The 25,305-nt window shown below is 32.4% G+C and overlaps 1 long non-coding RNA gene and 1 pseudogene across 1 annotated transcript in view; both read right to left on the reverse strand.

Annotated features, from left to right (window-relative positions):
• The window catches only part of LOC145247861 (uncharacterized), a 313,002-nt gene that overhangs the window by 16,022 nt on the left and 271,675 nt on the right, over positions 1-25,305 (reverse strand). The gene's annotated exons all lie outside the window — the stretch shown is intronic.
• Positions 22,779-22,923, reverse strand: LOC145248477 (U2 spliceosomal RNA; annotated as a pseudogene).

Here is a 25,305-nt window from a genome sequence, read left to right on the forward strand (position 1 = left end):
GAAAAACCTATATTTTAAAACTAATACAATATACCCAAATTTGCCTGCATCTTTTATATAGTGTCCTGGCAGGTCAGCTTTAGTTTTGCTGCTTTGGGATGAGTTTTACTTTGAGTTCTTCTGTTTTGCTTGGCTGTCTTTCCTGTGTCCTTTCCATAACGCGCATCCAAACTGCTTCTCTCCAGAGAATTAATTTTATTCGTGTGTTTCGGACTGTTTTGTCTTGTTAAAATTTTCAGTATGTTTCAGAACTTGAATTCTTCAACTTTCATTATAAAATATCACTCTTAATTTTCTATAAACAAGTTTATTGGGTCATTTTAGTCAAGATTGAAATAAAAAAGAACGAAAGAGACGGTGTTAGTAAAGAAATACGTCTATGGATACAGAACTTAAGATTCGAAAGGCGATGTGGTCACTACGAGCAAGTTGTATGCGTTGCCCCTCGAGTATCGTGATTAAGTAAGATGATAAATCAGTGTGTAAACCCGATTATAATCTCTTGTCAAATCACCAGCTCACCTGACAGATTGCGGTATATTAAATAAGCGAGAGACGAAGTTAAATCATTACCAACATTAGAAATTAAATCTAGAGTCAAAATCGCTTACTGGGACATGAAAATATCAGTTGCTACTTTCTGTAGAACCGCCGCTACGCAAATCTTCCTCTCCACCTGGATTTAGTTTCTGTAGAACATTTACAATCTTTTATTAAAATAAAGACATTGTTCATTTGTCCGTTGGTGACTGCAGTTTTCTATGTTAGAATTTGCATTCCATCAACTAAATATAAAGTAATAACACTTGAATATTCCGTCCCTGACAATATGCATAGAAATACGCATAGTAAAAAAGAGACGATTTAAAGTCGTGATAATTAAATTGATTGACTTACCGAGGGTGGCTCGGTGGGAAGGGAAAGACACTCATGGCTGTGAACGGCCCGGCCTGGTGTTTGTTAATGAAGAAAATAGGATGTCTATTCCTTATAGCTTAAATAGACATCCCAGTCTCGTTTCAATCTCGCTGAACGAGAGATTGAGACTATAGAAAGAGTCATCTTTGTAGGCTTGTTGTTGTTGTAGTTTGTTCTTGTCGTTGTTAGAGATCTATCAGACCGGTACGACAACTGTTAACAGCGCGTTATATTTACAAGAATACGTTTGCTTGTAAGCAACGAGGTAATTTTTCGTTGCAAGCTAAACGTCTTTTCTTCCCCCCCCCACTCGTCGGTAGGAAATATCGAGAGTCAAGGTTATTTCCGTAGAATCCCGTAATCATGGTTTTAAGATTTTAACGGCCCCAGTGAGATCTTAGGTCGTTAAATCGATGCTAATCGTTGCTTAATGTGGGTTTCAAATTAATTTGTTGAAAATATTACTTTATAGGAAAAAATATTTAATGAAAAATGTTTTTTTCGAATAACCTTCGGTGAAGGTATTTTATTAGCTCGCAGCCGATCGTTTTTTGTGGACAATGAAATCTCGAATCTCATTTTGGTGAATGTTTTTACATTTTTTCGGTGAAAAAATTATTATTGGTCGGTTAGTTCCAGACTCAAGAAAAAGTTGAAGGTCTCTGAAAATATTTTAACATGTACGTGTAGTAATGGCGTCGAGTTCAGTGATTTAAAAAAAAAAAACACGGAATGCTCGTTTTGCAACGCAAGGATAAAAATGTTTTTTTTTTAATTACGAAGATAGAAAGTGCAGACAAAGGTATTTGGAAAATAAAATACACCCATATACGAAAATATTTCTTTATGCATAGGGGGTTTACTTGTTATTTTTTTATATACAACATTTAAACATGTTTGTTTCCCCATAAAGAAGGTCTATTGAAGAATGTAAAAAAGTTTTATTTTGGTTTTTATGTTCAGGTTGAAATTTTATTGCTTTTCAATATGTTATTTTTGTATAAAAAATCGTTTAAATGCTAAATTGAGTTTTCACGGCCCTGAAAGTTTGTTCGAATGTCTGGAAAAATTACGAAGAAGAAAAAGGAGTAACAGAACTATCACAAAGCATGCCGATTGGTTTACTAAATGTAGAATTGAGAAAGAAAGTTGTAGCTTTAAGACAGTGTTGAGTTATCTTCGTTACTGTAAATAAAAGAAAAGCGTGTAATGAAAATATATAGCATAGACGAATACCAAAAGCATTGTACCAATATTGAAGCGGCACTTACACTAGGCGAGTTGAACTGACTCCCTGCAGAGCAAAACATTTGGGAATATCAATACCTCTAATCCTTTGTCTATAATTTCAGTGGAGATGACGCCGTTAAATTGTTGCAATTCTCTTAAATATTCGTGTATTCTTGAAGGGTTACTAATTTCTAGACACAAGGTTGCTAAATTTCGGTGATGTAACAAGAACCAACGTGTCAACATTAATATGGCGCATTCATATTGTATTAAATAAATGTTCAATTAGTATAAAAAAGGAGAGATGCAAATATTGGGGATTAGGGGGCTTTCCTATTTGTAAGGGAAGGAAAAAAGTTTGTGAGAATATGTTTACATATTAATGTGTTCCAGTAAGGCAGTGCCTATACGTGCATGGTATATATATATATATATATATATATATATATATATATATATATATATATATATATATATATATATTTATATATAGCCATGTTCTATCATTGGACATTGTCGATCTCAGTGCCCGTCGTTATTGCAAGCTAAAAAGTTGTGTTTCGTTGTTGTGAGTTGTCAGTCCTGTATGATGGATAAAATAAGTAAATAAAGTTTGTTAGCGTTTTTATAGTCGCGTGTCAACTACTCAGCTCGCCAGAGAGAAGGCAGCTTATGTCGCAAACCAGAAAGAAAGATAACTATTTGTACTACTCTACACCGATTTAAGAAATGAAGCACTTATCTAAAATAGTTAATGGGAACTGTCGCTCCTGCTGTTTGCTGCAGTACCATCGCTCCACTTTTTATCGAACTCAGTAATGTTCTCTGAATTTCGAATCTATTATGATAGGCTACACTAAAGTTCGAATTTTATGTTGGTTAAATATCTAGTATTAATTCATTTTTATTAAGATTGTTTCGGCATTGGTTAAAAATGCATTACATAAGTAGATTTAACGTTACAATTTGAAATTTCTTATATAAACATAAATTTCGTACATAAACCTCGACAAAATGCACTAAATAATTTCAGAGCGTTGAATAGCTAGAACAAATTAAAAAAAAAAGTCTAAGATTAAGAAAATATTAGACGCATGAAATAAAGCCTACACCTCTTGTTCGAATAAAATACATACCAGTCGGAACAGCATTGTTTGCATGGTATGAAAATGGTTAAACAAAATCGTTTATAAACTTTAAAAATTTCATGTAGAGGATTTAATTTGAAAAATTTTAATTTTAAAGCTGCAATTTTATAAACTTTACAAAACAAACTATAAAAATAATTTACCTCGTATTTATTTTGTTTTATGTACATTTTGTCGCATTGAAAACATTGAATTTAATATATTAAGCATGTAATGATGTAGAAATATAATTTTTAACTAAAAATATTTAAAGTGCAACGAAATGTACATATCATATTGATAATTTTCACATTATGTCTTGTACCTTAATTGTTAAAGTTTATAAAACTTTTTGTTTAATCAGTTTAATGCCTAGTAGGAAGGGTTTTTCTAACTTATCTCATTTTTTAAAGATTATATGTTAGGTAATATTTAATTTAAATAAAACTGAATGTTTTGCAGGCCTGTAACAAGTTAAACTCGATTTTGTCCTAATATTCTACTGGGATGTAAAATTAAAAAGGCAATTAAAATCTTTCCAAACATAAACATTGAAACAGAAAAGCAAATACAATTTAATTTTCTTTTCTGATTTTCCTATCTCTATATTTCTAGTTTTAAATTTGTATCCGTATTGCCATATTCTCTTTCAGCTTTTATACGTATTCTATCTAGGGTAGTGAGCACTGTTTGATACAAAATAAGACGTAACTAGAGTAAAATAAGATTATACCGTATACAAGCTATTTATAATATTAAATACATTTGGATTAGCACCTACCAAGTTTCGAGTGACGTACTGCATTATTCCACGCACCTGTTACGTCCAGGGAACTACGCACTATTTTATGTAGCATATACAATTTACGGAGTGTCCTACTGTATAAATACTTTATTGCTTTAGGGTTTGTTTCAGAATATTGACATAGGACGCAAATAACAAAGTAGTATAAAAAAGTGTGCTTAACATATTTCTCCTAACATTTTTTCTTTATCTCCAATTATACGGAACTTATATGTTTTAAAACTAGGCACCGCCAAAAATGGCCGAAAAATCAAGTTGTTGATGTTTTTTAAAACGAAATTACATTTATTAAAATCCATTATTTCTGAGTAACTTTTTTTTTCCAGAAAGATAAAACCCTGAATTTTATCATATAGAAAACAGAATAATGTAAAACTTTTTCTACTATTTTTAATTAAATTTTAAATGTTAAATTTTCCCAAAAAGTTAACAATTGACATTTTTTGTCTTGCACTAAAAACGTACATAAATATTAAAAAAAAAAGGTTTTGGAAATAATTAATTAATTTATTTATTGTGTAACTAAGATTTAGGATGATTTTCTAAGAGAATATGCAAAAATATTATAATATAAGTACCTGGATTTCAAATAATTCCACTTATTCATGTATGTAACCAGTTATTTCGCGTCAATCTAGAGTCTAGATCGACACTGTTTACGTTTGCTTTTGATAAGAAACAAACTATGGAAGACCAAACAGGCCAAAAAAACTTATTTTTCAGTGACGAAAATTTCAATGTATTATTAAGCTGAGGCTGGCCAGTACCAGATGGGTGACCATTTGTATGAGTTTGGTTTTTAATGTGTATGTGTGTGGGGCCAGGCTCCCCAAAATGGGGGGGGGCAATTTAAAGCAGAATAAAAAAAATTATTTCAGCGCGTTTGGTCCACCGCAGTCGAAAGGCGGCAAACGTTTTCAAACGGGATCGAAAAAAATGATGCTATTTTTAACACAAAGGGCACAATATTTATCGAATTTTTTTTTATCGATTCTTCAAAACATGTCCTGTTTAATAATGGTCATGCATTATTCGGCTCGCTAAAAAAGAATTGTTAATTTATTCATCAACAATTTTTAAATGGCTTTTTTCGTATAAATATTAAATTTTTTTTTTTGTTTTGCTTAACTTAAATAAATTATTTTACTTAACATATTCACCGAATTTCACACTTCAAAACTCAAAAGCGTGATAATTAAACACAATCGAAGTTCTGATATTCAGACGTCAAAATAAGGTATGCAAACAATTTTTTTTTTAATCTATAATTTTGTCCCTTATAACAACACAATATCTTGCGTTTAGTTTCAGATGATTACTTTAAGCATATTTGTTCCCACTTCAAAACAAGGGGGAATTTGTACGAAAAAAATATATATAAATATCGTTTATGAAAAATAAGTACCCTGTTATAAAGTTCATTCTTCTCGTAATAATCGCTGAAAATTTCGTATTGATCAGATAATTACCTGATTTTTGGTAGATTTTTAAAAAGACGGTCCGTCAAAAAGTACTGACCTGACCCCCCCCCCAGTTTTGGCGGTGCCTATTTAAAACCAATTTCATCTACCACTTTCTAGCAAAATATAATGAATAAAATATAAACGATTTTATAAGTGATCAGTGACAAAATAAAAGTCAGGAGGCATCTAGTGCGGTACAGTAGAGCAATAAATATAATTAAGGAGATCTCCATAGCACTACGATACCCTTGTTTTTACTTTCCTGAAACGAAAATATAAAGTGATCAGTGAAAAAATAAAACGTAAAACGTCGTCATTCTATTTTCTGACATCTCTGAAAAAATGCAACTAAGACATAATAAATTTTACTCTGTTTTATATAATCGCCTTAGCGTTGGGTAAACGACTTTTAAAGATTTTCAATATTCACGCAAAGTTATAAACGTACCCTCCATTTTTCTGTAGGTTCATATTAACGAGAATAGTGACTTATTTAAAACTTTACTTAATTGCTGATACCTTTCTTTTAATCTCTTATCCCAGAAACTGGCGAAGCAGTTTGTGATTTGAAAGACACCAGGAAAGGTATAGCAAACGACACTATGTGAGAGGTAGGTTTTTTTTTAATTATCACTCCAAAAATAAAACGTAAAACTCTCAGAAAAAAAAGAAATGACGATGGTTTCAAATTAGAAACTGCTTCGGGATCGAAAGTATAGAAATCCTCATAATACCATGAATTTCAAGTAGCCTCTTATATACTTAGTTTTATTTTTAACAACCCATGTATTTGGAGTTGGAGACATACGTAAAAAGTACCGTTTTCTGTATATGTGTCGCTTTCAAGCTAGTAGGGAAGAGTGTATGGCAATGCATATCGGACGTTTTAAACAATTTAATTTTTAGAGATGAGGTTTATGCTTATTTTCTTCTTAAATATATAGCCAAACAATGAAGATTTAAAAAGAATATCGCGTTTAAGGAAATATTTTAAAACGCGATGATATTCAAATTATTCACATTCTCCAAATTTGGGTGATTTTTTTTTATCAGTTTCGCACAATTTAACGGAGGTTTACTGAACAAAATTTGGTATTTCTACAGAATCTGACCCAAATCAGAAATTGCCGAGCCAAAACCGAATGATCAATAATTACAAATATTACATTAAAAGAATGTTTTTATTTCTTTTCTGACTTAAAAATTAAGTTTAATTTTCCATTTAATTATATTTTGCAAACCGACATCGAGTAAGAAAATCGACATTATTTCACTAGTTGGTCTTGTTTAGGAGATTTTTTTTCATCTTTATTTATTAAAGGGCTAGTAATAAAAAAAATAATCAGAACCTAACCAAACCGATTTTAACAGCTGCTGTTGAATTCATTTTGGGTTTTATTAGCATGCTTAGTGTCGTTCCTCTTTTTTACATTTATTTTGCGATACTCATGCATAAACTGCTTAAATCAGTTCCAGTATCTTTTATAACTCACAATCAGAAATAATCGGAAACATTATTATCGATACGATTCCTGTTCTTTGAAAGTATCCGCTTTTTCGAAATATATTTACCCTTTCCCCTCGTATCAAATGTGATAAGTAGCCGATAAAAAAAATGTAAACATTATTTCAACACCGAGACACACACTTGCGAATACGTCAAGGAAAATAAACGATGCTTAAACATGTTTTCTTTAACATAAAGTTATAGGTCGAATGATGAAACATATTCACCTGATGTCAAAACACGGTGTATTTTTAACTTATAGATAAACGCCTTATATTTAGAACTTTCTTTATCAGATATTTGGATATCTGACAAAGCATATTAAAAAGAAGATCATACAAATTGAAAAAAAAAAAAAAAAAAAAGAAAAAGCCAGGACCCGTGAAAATTCCACGGGTTCTGACAACCGAAAATATAGATTATCTCATATATCTACACATTATAACGCCGTATCCCCATATTTTATATCTTATCCTTGTTATTCTTCTATCATTATATTGTCTACATGTTATAATAACGATATTATTATCATTCATCTATGTACGATAGGACTAGATAATTGCCAACTCAATCATTAAACGAAAGTATTTCCCAATTAAGGGTATAGATATTTTCCACTATAGTAGAACCACGGCATACCTTGGCCCCAGGATACGTTTTTTTTCAGGTTACGATGCTGAATACAATGTTTTTCCGGGCCCCTGATTACAGTATTTGCCCCCCCCTCTTACGGTGTTTTTTTATAATGTTATTTGATTATATACACGTATATTACATACTGTACTGTATTGTGTTACTAATTTTTAATGCTGTAACCCGGGGTTCTACATTATCTCGTCTTGTAATTTATTACAGTTTCTACCTCACTATATGTTTATATGTGTGTGAATTCCTTCCTTATAAGCTTCGAAACGACGGAGCCTTTTTTTCTAATTTCACACAAAGGTAATTTTTATATCTGACAGTGTTCTTAGATATGTTTTATACTGGATCGAAACAAAAATCTCATCTTAAAAATAGATAAAAAAGATCAGTTCTCTCAGAGAAAGATTTTTCGTTATTCCACTCAGTGCAACGTAAAATATTCCGCTGTAAAAGTTCTTATTTTGATCGATAAGAGAAGAAAGGCTATGTTTTAGATCGTCAAGCCCAAACATCACTTGACCTGATATTGTAAACGCAGACGGAATTTAATGAACGACATTATCAAAATTATTTTTTTTACTTTTTATTTTTGCGAATTCGTCCACCAGGCAAATTATTCCTCGTAAAATATATTAACCAATAAAGGATTGATTTTATGATTATACACACGCAATTTGCTTAAATTAAAATATCATGTTTAAGCGTATTGTGCGACCGAGCAGTATCGGGCGACCAGCTAGTAGATTATAACCAGAGGCTAAGACGAACAATATATAATGATGTTGCATAAAGTCTCAAGTGACATACTACACTAAACACATTTTATAAACTTTATTGCCAAATTACTTCGTTGGTTTCTGTGTTGTTTAATGTCAGACTTATTGACCGATTGAACAACCGTAATTTGTCATGTCTGACACAAATTTGTTTTTGTTTAATAATATTTAATAAAATGTAAATTTAATCGACTTTGTGCGATTTAATCCTCATTTTATGACTTAAATGATCTAACCGAATGCACCCTAGAAATATATTTGTTTTTTAGATGTGTTTCTTTTATAAAACATTTTAATAAAATATATTTATAAAGTGAAACAAGGAGAACATTATGTCATAGAGCAAAAAGTTTTAGATGTTAATAAACAAGTTTCTGCTTCCAGGTCAATCAGTGGCGATTTTTTATACTTCATTTATTTATGTATATTATAAGTAAGTCGAATTCCTGTCTGCTTGTTCGCAAAAGGTACACTATTTTACAAATAGATTTTTATACTGAAAATGGACTCTTACAAACCTTTATTTCTGAATAGTTTTCTCTCTCTCTCTCTCTCAATATATATATACATATATATATATATATATATATATATATATATATATATATATACACACTATTTATTAAAAAAGAATCAACATTTAAGTGGTTATCTCATCTTGTATTAAAGAGCATCTATTTTAATAATTCATTTTTAATAAAAATCAGTAATACAATTGGTTTTCGTATTCTATTCAGAATAAAGCGAATTTATATAATTTATTTTTAATTAAATTTATCGTTCATTTATTTTACTTACTAGTATAACTCATACCAGCTGCGTTTAAAATCGCAAGTAAGTTTTTATTTAAACTACGAGTTATTTTCCTTTAATCTATCAGATGATTGAAGATCATAAATTTCGATGACTATATTTTATCCTTCCAAAAAATCCAAAATATAGTCAAACGTCAAGAAAATCGTAACAATTTAAAATATTTGGGTTATCTTAAAAAGTATGTGACAAAACCTTCACCCGGTCAATATGTTTTTTAACTGGCAACTTTTTTTTTACACGGTGGTCACCACTTATCAAGGCCCGGAAGCCACTCAGGGATAAGCGTTATAGCAAGTAAAGTACGTTAGTGTGGAGATTTGATGAAGTGTTTACTTAAGGGGGCGGTTCATTAGTAATTTGTTAACCTTGGACTTGAAGACATCCAAGTTGTAGTCAGGTGGGAAGCAGGCAGACGGAACAAAGTTCCACAGGCGTGCAGTTGTAAGAAAGAAGCTTTGTTCATGGAATCCACGTTTTGATTTAGGCACAGATAAAGAGTGGAGTGGGGGAAATTTTTCACAGTGGATTCAGCTAGACGGGTGTTTTTCGTGAAAGATTGGCGAGGGGGGGACCAGAGATTGGAGTTCAGACGAGCACCTGCCATGGAAATAACGATAAAACAAGGATAGGCTCGCAACGTCTCTTCTGTGCGAGAGAGGTTGCAGGGTAGAGAAAAGGGCATCCCCCACTTTAGGTATGTACTGCTCGTATAAATATTTCTTGATTTTTTAAACGATAATACGGTTAAGTAGCGTCTTCACATTGAATTTTTTTTCCTTAGAGAAATCGACCATATTTTATTTGTACGTAGACACATATGCACAGTATAATTTTCCTCAAGTTTTATGACTTCATAAAAGATTAAAATTAATATATAATGTTACTACAACGTTTGTCTAGAATCCTTATTCTAAAAGATTTCTTAACGATCTTAAGAAATATAAAATCAGGAAATCCTGCTTAATCGGCATTTTGCTACTGTTGATTAACTTTTATGCAAATAAAAATATTTGAATTTTCAAATAAAGTGTATGTCCATAGTATGTTGTCTATAAGTATTTAATATACTAAAATAAACACTGGAGATATCTATTAGTGCATTACTTTATTAACTTAAATATACATCGGAGATATCTATTAGTGTATTACTTTATTAACTTAAATATACAACGGAGATATCTATTAGTGTATTACTTTATTAACTTAAATATACAACGGAGATATCTATTAGTGCATTACTTTATTAACTTAAATATACATCGGAGAAATCTATTAGTGCATTACTTTATTAACTTAAATATACATCGGAGATATCTATTAGTGCATTACTTTATTAACTTAAATATACATCGGAGATATCTATTAGTGCATTACTTTATTAACTTAAATATACAACGGAGATATCTATTAGTGCATTACTTTATTAACTTAAATATACATCGGAGATATCTGTTAGTGCATTACTTTATTAACTTAAATATACATCGGAGATATCTATTAGTGCATTATTTTATTAACTTAAAAATACAACTGAGATATCTATTAGTGTATTACTTTATTAACTTAAATATACATCGGAGATATCTATTAGTGCATTACTTTATTAACTTAAATATACAACGGAGATATCTATTAGTGCATTACTTTATTAACTTAAATATACAACGGAGATATCTATTAGTGTATTACTTTATTAACTTAAATATACATCGGAGATATCTATTAGTGCATTACTTTATTAACTTAAATATACAACGGAGATATCTATTAGTGTATTACTTTATTTACTTAAATATACATCGGAGATATCTATTAGTGCATTACTTTATTAACTTAAATATACATCGGAGATATCTATTAGTGCATTACTTTATTAACTTAAATATACAACGGAGATATCTATTAGTGTATTACTTTATTAACTTAAATATACATCGGAGATATCTATTAGTGCATTACATTATTAACTTAAATATACAACGGAGATATCTATTAGTGTATTACTTTATTTACTTAAATATACATCGGAGATATCTATTAGTGCATTACTTTATTAACTTAAATATACATCGGAGATATCTATTAGTGCATTACTTTATTAACTTAAATATACAACGGAGATATCTATTAGTGTATTACTTTATTAACTTAAATATACATCGGAGATATCTATTAGTGCATTACATTATTAACTTAAATATACAACGGAGATATCTATTAGTGTATTACTTTATTTACTTAAATATACATCGGAGATATCTATTAGTTCATTACTTTATTAATTTAAATATACAACGGAGATATCTATTAGTGCATTACTTTATTAACTTAAATATACATCGGAGATATCTATTAGTGCATTACTTTATTAACTTAAATATACATCGGAGATATCTATTAGTGCATTACTTTATTAATTTAAATATACATCGGAGATATCTATTAGTGCATTACTTTATTAACTTAAATATACATCGGAGATATCTATTAGTGCATTACTTTATTAACTTAAATATACAACGGAGATATCTATTAGTGTATTACTTTATTAACTTAAATATACATAGGAGATATCTATTAGTGCATTACTTTATTAATTTAAATATACATCGGAGATATCTATTAGTGCATTACTTTATTAACTTAAATATACAACGGAGATATCTATTAGTGTATTACTTTATTAACTTAAATATACAACGGAGATATCTATTAGTGCATTACTTTATTAATTTAAATATACAACGGAGATATCTATTAGTGCATTACTTTATTAACTTAAATATACATCGGAGATATCTATTAGTGCATTACTTTATTAACTTAAATATACATCGGAGATATCTATTAGTGCATTACTTTATTAATTTAAATATACATCGGAGATATCTATTAGTGCATTACTTTATTAACTTAAATATACATCGGAGATATCTATTAGTGCATTACTTTATTAACTTAAATATACAACGGAGATATCTATTAGTGTATTACTTTATTAACTTAAATATACATCGGAGATATCTATTAGTGCATTACTTTATTAATTTAAATATACATCGGAGATATCTATTAGTGCATTACTTTATTAACTTAAATATACAACGGAGATATCTATTAGTGCATTACTTTATTAATTTAAATATACAACGGAGATATCTATTAGTGTATTACTTTATTAACTTAAATATACATCGGAGATATCTATTAGTGCATTACTTTATTAATTTAAATATACAACGGAGATATCTATTAGTGCATTACTTTATTAACTTAAATATACATCGGAGATATCTATTAGTGCATTACTTTATTAATTTAAATATACATCAGAGATATCTATTAGTGCATTACTTTATTAACTTAAATATACATCGGAGATATCTATTAGTGCATTACTTTATTAATTTAAATATACATCGGAGATATCTATTAGTGCATTACTTTATTAACTTAAATATACATCGGAGATATCTATTAGTGCATTACTTTATTAACTTAAATATACAACGGAGATATCTATTAGTGTATTACTTTATTAACTTAAATATACAACGGAGATATCTATTAGTGCATTACTTTATTAATTTAAATATATATCGGAGATATCTATTAGTGCATTACTTTATTAATTTAAATATACAACGGAGATATCTATTAGTGTATTACTTTATTAACTTAAATATACAACGGAGCTATCTATTAGTGCATTACATTATTAACTTAAATATACAACGGAGATATCTATTAGTGCATTACTTTATTAACTTAAATATACATCGGAGATATCTATTAGTGCATTACTTTATTAACTTAAATATACAACGGAGATATCTATTAGTGCATTACTTTATTAACTTAAATATACAACGGAGATATCTATTAGTGCATTACTTTATTAACTTAAATATACATCGGAGATATCTATTAGTGCATTACTTTATTAATTTAAATATACATCGGAGATATCTATTAGTGCATTACTTTATTAACTTAAATATACAACGGAGATATCTATTAGTGCATTACTTTATTAACTTAAATATACATCGGATATATCTATTAGTGCATTACTTTATTAATTTAAATATACATCGGAGATATCTATTAGTGCATTACTTTATTAACTTAAATATACAACGGAGATATCTATTAGTGCATTACTTTATTAACTTAAATATACATCGGAGATATCTATTAGTGCATTACTTTATTAATTTAAATATATATCGGAGATATCTATTAGTGCATTACTTTATTAACTTAAATATATATCGGAGATATTTATTATTGCATTACTTTATTAACGTAAATATACATCGGAGATATCTATTTGTGCATTATTTGTTAACTTAAATATACATCGGAGATATATAAAATTTTAAATAGTTACCCCTTTTCATAAATTAGAGGTAGCCCACATTTATACCTATTGCACCTATCGAATGTGTTTCGAAATTTACTATGATTGGTTAATTGAAGTAGAAATAAATACTGTACATATACCTATATAAAATATGTAATATATATAAAATTATTTAGAAAATATTTCGGACACTTTATTATAATACTATTTCGGAAAGATATATTCATGATATATAAAATATTAAAAGAAAACATTGTGGAAATGGTTCACGAGTGTATATTCGCTAGAATCAGGACAATGAAAAATTAAATCATGTGCATTACCTGTTTATATCGCTTTTTCACTCGAACCACATAAAAATTCTTTAACCAGATTTGTCTTTGAAAGTTCGAAATATATTATGAACAATAAATATTGCCCTCTTTCTTCTTTAGAAAAAATTTAATTCTTTCAATAAAACAACACATAAATTGTACATAATGCCAAAGTGAGAATAATCTCAGTATACAGACTAAGATAAATAAACGTTATTTGAGATAGTCACATTTTTCAATGAAATTATATAATTTTATGACAAACTTAATATATTTAAATTCGAATATATGCACATGTCATTATTAGAAAATTTAAATATATTTTCTTTAATTAAACATCACAATTTTAAGAACAAATATAGACATCACTTGATTTCTTGGATAGAATGAAATAAGAATTATGCTATAGATCACAAACAACTTTTACGATATTTGTTTTATTTTATTTTTTTTTACCTCACCTGATAAGTCAAACGTTTACTATGCATTATATTTTAAAACATTTTGAGACATTTAGCAAAATATTCTACGGTTGAGAAATTCTCTGAGTCGGTTCAGTCGAAATCGGCGATGGAGCGGTTTCTGTTAACGTTCACGCATATCATTTTCTGGTATAAGGTGAATGGCGGATGACGATTATTATTATTATTATTATTATTATTATTATTATTATTATAAGAACAATAACAATAATAAAAATAATAATAACAATAATAATAATAATAATAATAACAATAATAATAACAATAATAATAATGACAATAATAACAATAATAATAACAATAATATAATAATAATAACAACAACAATAATAATAATACTAACAATAATAATAACAACAACAATAATAATAACAACAATAATAATAACAATAATAACAGCAATAATGATAATAATAATAATAATAATAACAACAATAATTTTAATAACAACAACAACAATAATAATATTAAGTTATTTATTTTACTTTTTATTTTGAAAACCATTTATGTTTAATTATCTAAATTCATTGAACATTCTTTAAACTCGCACACGTCATAGTCATTGAACATGATCTCATCTTAAGCATCTTTAACGTATGTTCAAGGTCTCTATTCTAGCACTTTAACTATGAGCTAAATAGCAATTCAAAGACAAATTTTAACTCAAATAGAATTTAATAGTTTAAACATAAAACATAATTCGATTAACTTCTCATGCCCGTGTCTCATGAACAGCGGTAAAAGTCCGGAATAATTAACACTCGGGAAACTCACTTAGTTTCAAGGCGTGTAAAAGATTTTTAAAGATTTTTATGCTTCTAGAGAATCTGACGCGATGCAATTTAACGACATGAACTTAAAACTTAGTTTAGGGAAAATTTACGGTTAAGTCCAACCTTCTGTGTTGGACTGTAAAAAGATAAATTTTAATAAACACAAGAATCCGCATTTTCTCAGATTTCTAAATGGTACAAAAAATATTATAAAACCTTTGTACACGATACAACTAGGAGATCCGGGAAGGCATTTTACTATCATGCGTTTTATATAAATTATGTGTTGATTTCGGAGAAAGGAAACTACGAATTCCGATGTGTACACTAGTCTGTACTTTTACCTATAAACTAAACACGCATTTACAATACTACTTTAAATATACGTGCAATGTAAAAACTTATGGAAAAAATGCTCATTTGTGAACAAGTCCGTATCTCAAGAATGGTTAATATGAAAGGGATATTAATATTATCATTTTTACTGTAGCATATACATATAGAAGACATTTACGAACTTGAACCGAATCAAACTTATTTTTCCCGAATCAAACTTCTTCGGCAATAGTTACTTTAGGATAAAGGTTAAAACAATTTGGTTCAAATTTTGTAGAAGTACCGACTTTTAATTGTTCTCCTCAGATATAAATAGATATAAACAGTTCTTCTACGTTTTTATGATAAACATTAAAAGCAAGTCTCGATTTCAAAAAGAAAATTGTATGCCTTTGATCCCAAGATATGTTGGAAATTATTCATTATCACGTATAGAATTGGATACACTCGAAGAGAATTCAGAAAAAAAAATCTTACTTGCCAATCCCTGTGTATTCCTTCCTGTACAAGCGACTCATTTAACACCTTTTAACCTTGATTTCGTTTTGAGAGACGAGATTTTCATAGCATCGTCTTGGGGTAGCGAAGCATATCAAAAGGAAGTTAGAGATTGAGAGATTAGAAGGGGGTAATGAGAAGAAAAAAAGGGAAAGTAGGCCTGCCTGTAAAGGGAAACTGTTTTTAGTTCATGTGGGCTCTGTGTTATCGGAAAGGTAATAAAAACATAGCCTTTCGCGACCTAACTAACCGGATTTTTTCTGCCTAATTTTAACCCTTAGATTACACATGCCAGAGGAGACAAGATTTGAAGTTTTGGTAAGAAGATGAATCGAGGATAAGGTGAACATAAAAAAAATACTTGGAGATGTAGTATTGAGATAATAATATACGCATATATTTTTGAATATTCTCAATAAAGAAGAGGAAATAAAAACAAAATATACAACGCTTGTGAGCAGCAATTTTAATTAAGTTTTAATCGCGTCTTCGTTAAGAGAACAACTAGAAAATGACCGGTATTAAACGTAATGTTAAATTCTTTAAATAAATTACATACTAAACAAAAACCAAAAGAAACTCAAACATGTGCATATTATTATGTTTTGTTTCTAAAACGTTCACTTGTATGTAAAAAAAAATCGAGTTGAAACCGAAACCAGATCCTAAAGCCAGGGATCAAGTACGGAAACCATTAGACTAGCTTGACACGTGCCTAAAATAGCGTTATCAAACGCACTTATTCTTAACATAAGAAATCTGTTATGTGAACAATTCACGCATGCGCATTCGTGAAACAGTCAGCAAACAGAACACACTTCTATTTGTTTCAATTTTGACCCATTAGCAGCACTTTTGCCGGATGAAAACCGATTAAAAAGTGTTCCCCTATGTCTAAATGCACTATATACAAAGATTTCACGTCAGTAGATCAAGAATTCGTTAAGTTGACAAGTGTCCACACACACACACAATCTCACTTTTATAGATATAAAGATAGATCTGTAAAAATAAGGAATATTATTAGTGAGTGGATTATTTGGATCATTCGACGGATGAGTGTTATTTACTCAACGTTTCATCCGATGTTACTTGTAGATTTTGAATATTTTTTGAACTCGGGAATCTGCAGGAAATTTCGAACAAAAACATATTTAATCCACGCAGGTTACATGCTCTTAATTACTTACTTCTACCCGCTTTTAGCTAACGAAACGAGACCAAGCTACCCCTGCTCCAAATGCGAGATTCCGTGAAAATTCATAAGTTGAACAAAATCAATTCTTGATTATGTATTAGAGCTGACATCTCTTCAAGGTAGCCGACTTCAGTATCAATCATCGCCTCGATACGAGTCCGGAATTGAGATCATGTCTTTTCCATTAGTCTCGGCGGAAACTCGTTGGATGGTGGCAATCAGACTGGATTTGGTATTGTGGGAGGTTATGTTAGTAATGTTCTCGACGTTTGACCAAAAGAAGTAGTCCAGTGGATTCAGATCGGAAAAAGGAGGGGGCCGTGAAAGAAGGCCTTAGCTTCACTTCAAGAGTCGTAGAACTCCATTTTGAAGCCAAGCCTTGGTCTCTTTGGAGTTGTGGGCCGCCGCTAAGTCTTGCTGCTACACCCAGGGTCTGTCAGCCGTCACCTGATTGCACCAGGGGATCATGACAGTCTTAAGCACATCCAGGTACACTTTAGTATTGACTGTCAATCCGACTGCAAAGATGTGAGGAGGCATGATTTGGGCCTTACTTGAAACCACACGAAAGATCATTTACCGTGACTGGAAACATTGTTTTCATCATTCTGTGCACGCCCCTGTTATTTGTGAAAATTCAGCAATACATTTTGAGTGTGCTGGCAATGGTCCTGTAGTCATAACTTGGAACGGCAGAGACCATGAGTTGTACAGCGGTGCATCTCCGACTTCGCTTGTTGAACATTGTGTCACCTTTAGATATATTAGAAGGCTCGCATCGCTCTTTGGATTTGTACACAGCTGTCCAAGTATGAGATGGTCTGCAACAATAAAATAAAAATAAAAAAAGAAAGAAAAAAGAAAACTGGTTTTCATCAAATGGAAATATGCGACAATTTATCGTTCAACCCTGTCGAAAAAAAAAAACAAAAGAAAAATGAAACTGTTAATAGACACATTTATCATGTTTTAATAAGAAAAATACAATATCAATTTTTGAATGCACATGTATTAAAATTTAAAACATAACACCCAAATGATGATGTTGACCGACTCTACGTGAAAAAGGGAAAACGTCGAGAGAGGACTGGTTTGTATAGAAGACTGTGTGAATGACACAAAAAAACTTGAAAAATACATAATGCAAAACACATGACAGGATAATTGTGGCAGAGAGAAACACAAAAAAAACCTCAACAAAACAAAGAGAGACAAAGGATAAGCCGAGAAAAGAAAAATGGGAACAGAAAAATCTCATAAGCATGACAAAAGACAAGAATAACAAAATCACCTGGATATGAAGGTAAAAATGACACATAAACCGGAAAACTGAATCCCTAATAGCTGCAGCACAAGATAATTAAGTAAGTAGCAACCACATCGAGGCAAAATCGACAAAACACAATAAAACAGTGAATTCAGACTCTGTGGACAAATAGACGAAACGATAAACAATACAGTAAACGAATGCAGAAAACTAGGCCAAAAAGAAACACAGAAGATACAATTAAGTTGGAAAGGGCAGTATATTGGGAATTATTAAAATAGCTGCATTTCAAACGCACAAACAAATGGTAAAAATATAAGCCAGCAACAGAACTTTAAAACGAGAATTACAAAATCCTATGGGAAATAAGCATTCAAACAGATGAACCTATCCAAGCATGAAGACCGAATGTCGTAATAATTAACACGAAAAAAGTATTGTCAAATCGTAGACTTTGCTGTCCCAGCTGTCCACAAGGTTAATATCAAAGAAAAGGAAAAACGAAGCAAATAAACAGAGCTAGCCAGAGAACTGACAGGGATGTGGATGATGAAGATAGTCAAGATAATATCTATAATAATGGAAGTACTGGGAACAATTCCGAAAAGTTTTGAAAAAAGAATGGGAGAAATTGGAATCAGAGAAAAGGCTGAAAATATATAACGAATAACAATCATGAAAACAGAATGCGAAGATTAATACACATGAGCCACGTGCGCAGGTCAGACAAACCGCTGCTGAGGCAAATATGAAGAAGTGCTACATAGAACCAAAAATATTGAAGCTGCATATCTGAAAGTTTTCTATCACGCCCCACCACTTTCCATTGCCCCATCATCGCCTCCTCAAAGAATGATGCCAAATAGTCGAGAAAGGTCAAGCATAATGAACAGACTGAGGAGAGAACGCTGACCAAACCTCTGCTTGACAAGTGCAAAGAGAACTAGGACCTAGGAGAAGCTTATTACCACTCAAATTCCAGTAAAGACCAATGGCCGATGTCAGCGGGAAATCAATGGAAAAAGTCTGTTGCGATGACGCAAATTCATTTGCTTGTGTAGAAAGAGGTTGAGAGTACTGAAAATCAGGAGCGACTTGTTTTCACTCAGTTTCCAGGAACACCACACAGGTTGCCTTCAAAGAGAGATCTTTGATGACTTGAGTGAAGCTCTTTGTAAGCCAATAACAATAATAATAACAATAATAACAATTATAATAATAACAACAATAACAACAACAACAACAACAACAACAATAATAATAATAATAATAATAATAAGATGAAGAAATAAAAGCTTCTGACAGTATCCCCCAAGCATGGGTAAAAGAATGCTTAAAAATGTATAAAATGCCAAGCAGGATTATCAACGTGATTGAAAATGCAATGAGAATATAGAGACTGGAAGTGACAGTTGATGGGCCACATTATTAAGAAATTAACATACAAAGAAGCATCTTCCAGGGAGATCCACTATCACCATTACTGTTCATCACAGCCATGATAATCCTGAACAGTATACTGAGAAAGTGCCAAACCGGATATAAGTTCTCGAATACAGAGAGAGAAAAAAAAGCAGACACTATCAAAGCAACAGAAATAATAGAGAGAATTGGAAAGGAATACCTTAGGAGAATAAGAAAACTAATGGAAACTAACTTATATAGCAGACACCTAATAAAAGGTATAAACACATGGGCAGTATCACTAGTAAGATACTCTGGACCGTTTATAGGGTGGACTAAAGAGACAGCTTGATCAGAAGCCTAGGGACTCATGACTATGCATAATGTACTATACCGAAAGGACAATGTGTACCGACTCTACGTTAAAACGAAAGATGCTAGGAGAGGACTCGTTTGTATAGAAGACTGTGTGAATGGTACAAAAAAGTACTTGAAAATATATAATGCTAAACACTGACAGGATAATCATGGAAGCAAGAGACCCTGAAAACTAAAAAAAAAATCAACAAAACAGAAAGCAGAAAGACAAAGACAAGCTGAGAAAAAGAAAAAAATGGGAAGAGAAATACCTACACGGAAGATTCATAAGGATGACTAAAGATGAGGATAACGAAAACACCTGGATATGGATGCGAAAAAGACACATAAACCGAGAAACCGAATCCCTAATAAATGCAGCACATGATAATTCGACAAGAACCAACCACACCAAAGCAAAGATCGACAAAGCACAAGGAAACAGCAAACGCAGACTCTCTGGAAAAAGAGACCAAACCATAAACGATATAGTAAGCGAATGCAGAAAACTGTCCAAGAAGGAATACAAGAACAGGCACGGCCAAATGGAGGAGGCAGTACACTAAGAATTATGAAAACAACTGCATCTCGAACGCACAGGCAAATGCTACTAACATAAGCCGGCAATAGAACTTTTAAACGAGAATCACATGGGACATAGTCATACAAACAAATAAACCCATCTAAGCAAGAAGACCGGATGTCGTAAAAATTAACAAGAAAAAAGTCTCGTCAAATCGTAGACTTTGCTGCCCCAGCCTTCTATTACCCTATCACCCCCACCAAAAAAAAAGAGTGATGCCAAATAGTAGAGAGGGTTCAAGGAGGATGACAAGACTGAGGAGAGAGCACTGACTAGACCTCCACTGGACAAGTGCTAAAAGAACTGGGACCTAGGGGAAGCTTATTGCCACTCAAATTCCAGTAGAGAACAATAGCCGCTTCCAGCGAGAAATCAATGGTAAGTGGCTGTTGCGATGAGGCAAATTCATTTGTAAGTGTTATCGAAAGAGGGTCAGAGTACTGGAAATCTGGTGAGACTTACTGCCACTCAGCTTCCAGAGAAAACCACAGGTTATTTACAAGAAAAGATCTTTGATGACCTGTTTTAAAGCTCCTTGTGACCTAATAATAATAATAATAATAATAATAATAATAATAATAATAAGAATAATAATAATAATAATAAGAATAATAATAAGAATAATAATAAGAATAATAATAATAAGAAGAAGAATAATAATAATAATAATAATAATAATAATAATAATAATAATAATAATAATAATAATAATAATAATAATAATAATATGCTCAGTCAATTAAATTAGTCTGTATACATTATAACCCGCCAACATATTTTTTTCAAAAAGGAGATCGACGAAGATGCAAGGCAAAAAAGGTATTTGAAAATATTATCTCATGATATTGTTGTGATGATCGTGAAACACGTTATTGATCTTCGGAAATGTAAATACATTTCCATAAACAGAGGCATTCTAAAACAACACTTAAAAGAATACATAGACGAGTGTGTTTCAGCTTTGATATTGTGGAATCTGCGTTCTCGCCGAGTGTCCGTAGAATTGAAAGAGTTTTTTTTTTAAAGAGCGACATCACTATACAAAAGCTGACGGATACTACTGTCGTATTCCACTTGCCCTGGTAGTTTTTATAACAAGGCCGATAGCCATTAGTCGCGTGCTCTCGCGTAATGAATGAATGCGTGAATGTAGGATTGACATGAAATTCTTAAAGATAAACTAAAATGACCGAAAAATGGGCTGAAATGACTTAAATAAATAAAAAGTAAATGACGTAGATTGACTTTAATGAACTTAAGAATGACTTGAATGCTTAAAAAATAAGTGAAATCCTTCAAAAACAACTTGAATGATCTGGAGAATGACTTTGAGGCTGACTGGTTGTAAAGTGGGTGATCATTTTACATTAAATTAATACAGAAAAGTGATTCCCCACTTTATATCACAATAAGTACAGCATGTAGTAAGAACAGATGGTATTTATTTGCTCCCCCACTGAGCAAATTAGGCACAAGGCCGTTTTTAATGTGAGGTAAAAACCAGCTCCCCTAAAAGTAGGCAAAAAGGGGGCACTCTGGTTACCAAAAATAATAATTGTCCCAGTATAGAGGGTTTCCCCTCCATTGACTGGTACAAATTATCTTAAGTGCAGCATCTGAAGAACAGATGGTATTTATTTGCTCCCCCACCGAGCAAATTAGGCACAAGGCCAATTTTTAATGTGAGGAGTGAAGGGAGGGGGAAGGAAAAAAGGGGACCAGCTCCCGAGAGGTGGGAAATGGGAGCTGGTTAAAGGTCAGGCATGTGGGGTTGCCCCCATATCTGGTCTTTGCTAGTCATAGCTAGTCATAGCTTGCAGTAGCTGCCGGAGCAGATGGTATTTATTTGCTCCCCCACTGAGCAAATTAGGCACAAGGCCGTTTTTAATGTGAGGTAAAAACCAGCTCCCCTAAAAGGGGTCACTCTGGTTACCAAAAATAATAATTGTCCCAGTATAGAGGGTTTCCCCTCCATTGACTGGTACAAATTATCTTAAGTGCAGTATCTGCCGGAACAGATACTACACTTTGATCTTGGCCAAAAGGCCAAGAAAAGCAAATTAGGCACCAGGCCGATTTTTAATGTTAGGACTGAAGGGGAAATGGGGACCAAACCCGGGGAGTAGGGGAGCTCGATAGTGACAATTGGTATGAAGGGCTGCCCCTACATTGACCAATGTCTTATATGTGGGGTTGGTATTTATTTGCCCCTCCCACCGAGCAAATTAGACACCAGACCGATTTTTAATGTGAGGAGTTTAGGGGAAATGGGCACTAACTCCCCGGGGCGTACGGGAGCCGGATAATGACAATTGGTATGAAGGGTTGCCCCTATATTGACCAACGTCTTATATGTGGGGTTGGTATTTATTTGCTTCCCACCTGCCGGAACAGATGGTGTTTATTTGCTCCCCCACTGAGCAAATTAGGCACAAGGCCGTTTTTAATGTGAGGTAAAAACCAGCTCCCCTTAAAGTAGGCAAAAAGGGGGCACTCTGGTTACCAAAAATAATAATTGTCCCAGTATAGAGGGTTCCCCCTCCATTGACTGGTACAAATTATCTTAAGTGCAGCATCTGCCGGAACAGATGGTATTTATTTGCTCCCCCACCGAGCAAATTAGGCACAAGGCCAATTTTTAATGTGAGGAGTGAAGGGAGGGGGAAGGGAAAAAGGGGACCAGCTCCCGAGAGGTGGGAAATGGGAGCTGGTTAATGGTCAGGCATGTGGGGTTGCCCCCACATCTGGTCTTTGCTAGTCATAGCTAGTCATAGCTTGCAGTATCTGCCGGAACAGATGGTATTTATTTGCTCCCCCACCGAGCAAATTAGGCACAAGGCCAATTTTTAATGTGAGGAGTGAAGGGAGGGGGAAGGGAAAGGGGGGATCAGTTCCCGAGAGGTGGGAAATGGGAGCTGATTAAAGGTCAGGCATGTGGGGTTGCCCCCACATCTGGTCTTTGCTAGTCATAGCTAGTCCTAGCTAGTCATAGCTTGTAGTATCTGCCGGAACAGATACTACACTTTGATCCCGGCCCGAAGACCAAGAAAAGCGGTATTTATTTGCTCCCCCACCGAGCAAATAAGGCACACGGCGATTTTTAATGTGAGGAGTGAAGGAGAAATGGGGACCAATTCTTGGGGGAGTAGTGGAGTTGGATAGTGACAATTGCTATGAAGGGTTGCCCCGACATTGACCAAGGTCTTATTTGTGAGGTTGCCCCCACATATAGTCTTTGCTTGCAGTATCTGTCGGAACAAATTGTATTTATTTGCTTCCCCACTGAGCAAATTAGGCACAAGGCCGTTTTTTTAATGTGGAGAGAGAGGGAGGGGGAGGGAAAAGGCGACCAGCTCCGGATGGGTGTGAAATGGGAGCTGGATAGTGACAATTGGTATGAAGGGTTGTCCCTACATTGACGAAGCTCTGATATGTGGGGTTACCCCCATATATATGGTCTTTGCTTGCAGTATCTGACAGAGACTGATTTTTAATGTGAGGAGTGAAGGGGAAAATGGGCCCAACTCCCCGGAGAGTAGGGGAGCTGGATAGTGACAATTTGTATGAAGGGTTGCCCCTACATTGACCGAGGTCTTATATGTGGGGCTGCCTCCACATATGGTCTTTGCTTGCAGTATCTGCCGGAACAGATGGTATTTATTTGCTCCCCCACTGAGCAAATTAGGCACAAGGCCGTTTTTAATGTGAGGTAAAAACCAGCTACCCTAAAAGTAGGCAAAAAGGGGGCACTCTGGTTACCAAAAATAATAATTGTCCCAGTATAGAGGGTTTCCCCTCCATTATCTTAAGTGCAGCATCTGCCGGAACAGATACTACACTTTGCTCTTGGCCAAAAGACCAAGAAAAGCTTAAGAACCTAAGAACAATATATATTATAACAGACCTTTAATCTTTACCAAAAAAAGCCAAGCATAAAAGTGTTACGGACCGCCCGACAGACCGACCGACATGCCGACGGACCGACTTATAGAGTCGCTTGCACGCGACTAATAATATGGTAAGACCATTTCATGTTTGTTCATCATTACCTTTTATACACATTAAAACTTTATGTGCAGTGATGATTAATCTCAGGTCATGAAAGTAAAATATTTCAATTTTACGTATATAAAAAAGAATTTTCCCAAAGAAAATTATGCCGTCACGACGACTAAAAATTTTTTTTACATTAATAGGAGAGACTAAATGTACTAAATTAGTTTTATTTATTTTGATGACATTCAAATATCTAAATGACAACAACAATCATTTTCGTGGTTAAGAATATTTTGTTCTTAAATCTGTTGATTCTGTACGGCATTAATGTTTCAAAAGAATATTATTATTAGCACTAAATTATAAATATCGATGTAGATGGCATCCACTCCTACGTAACTAATGACATTCTACAGCTTATTGCGTGCAACAAAATGTTATTTT

The sequence above is a fragment of the Euprymna scolopes genome, chromosome 26, assembly GCF_053919585.1.
Source record: "Euprymna scolopes isolate OS-2025 chromosome 26, ASM5391958v1, whole genome shotgun sequence".
Lineage (NCBI taxonomy): Eukaryota > Metazoa > Mollusca > Cephalopoda > Sepiida > Sepiolidae > Euprymna > Euprymna scolopes.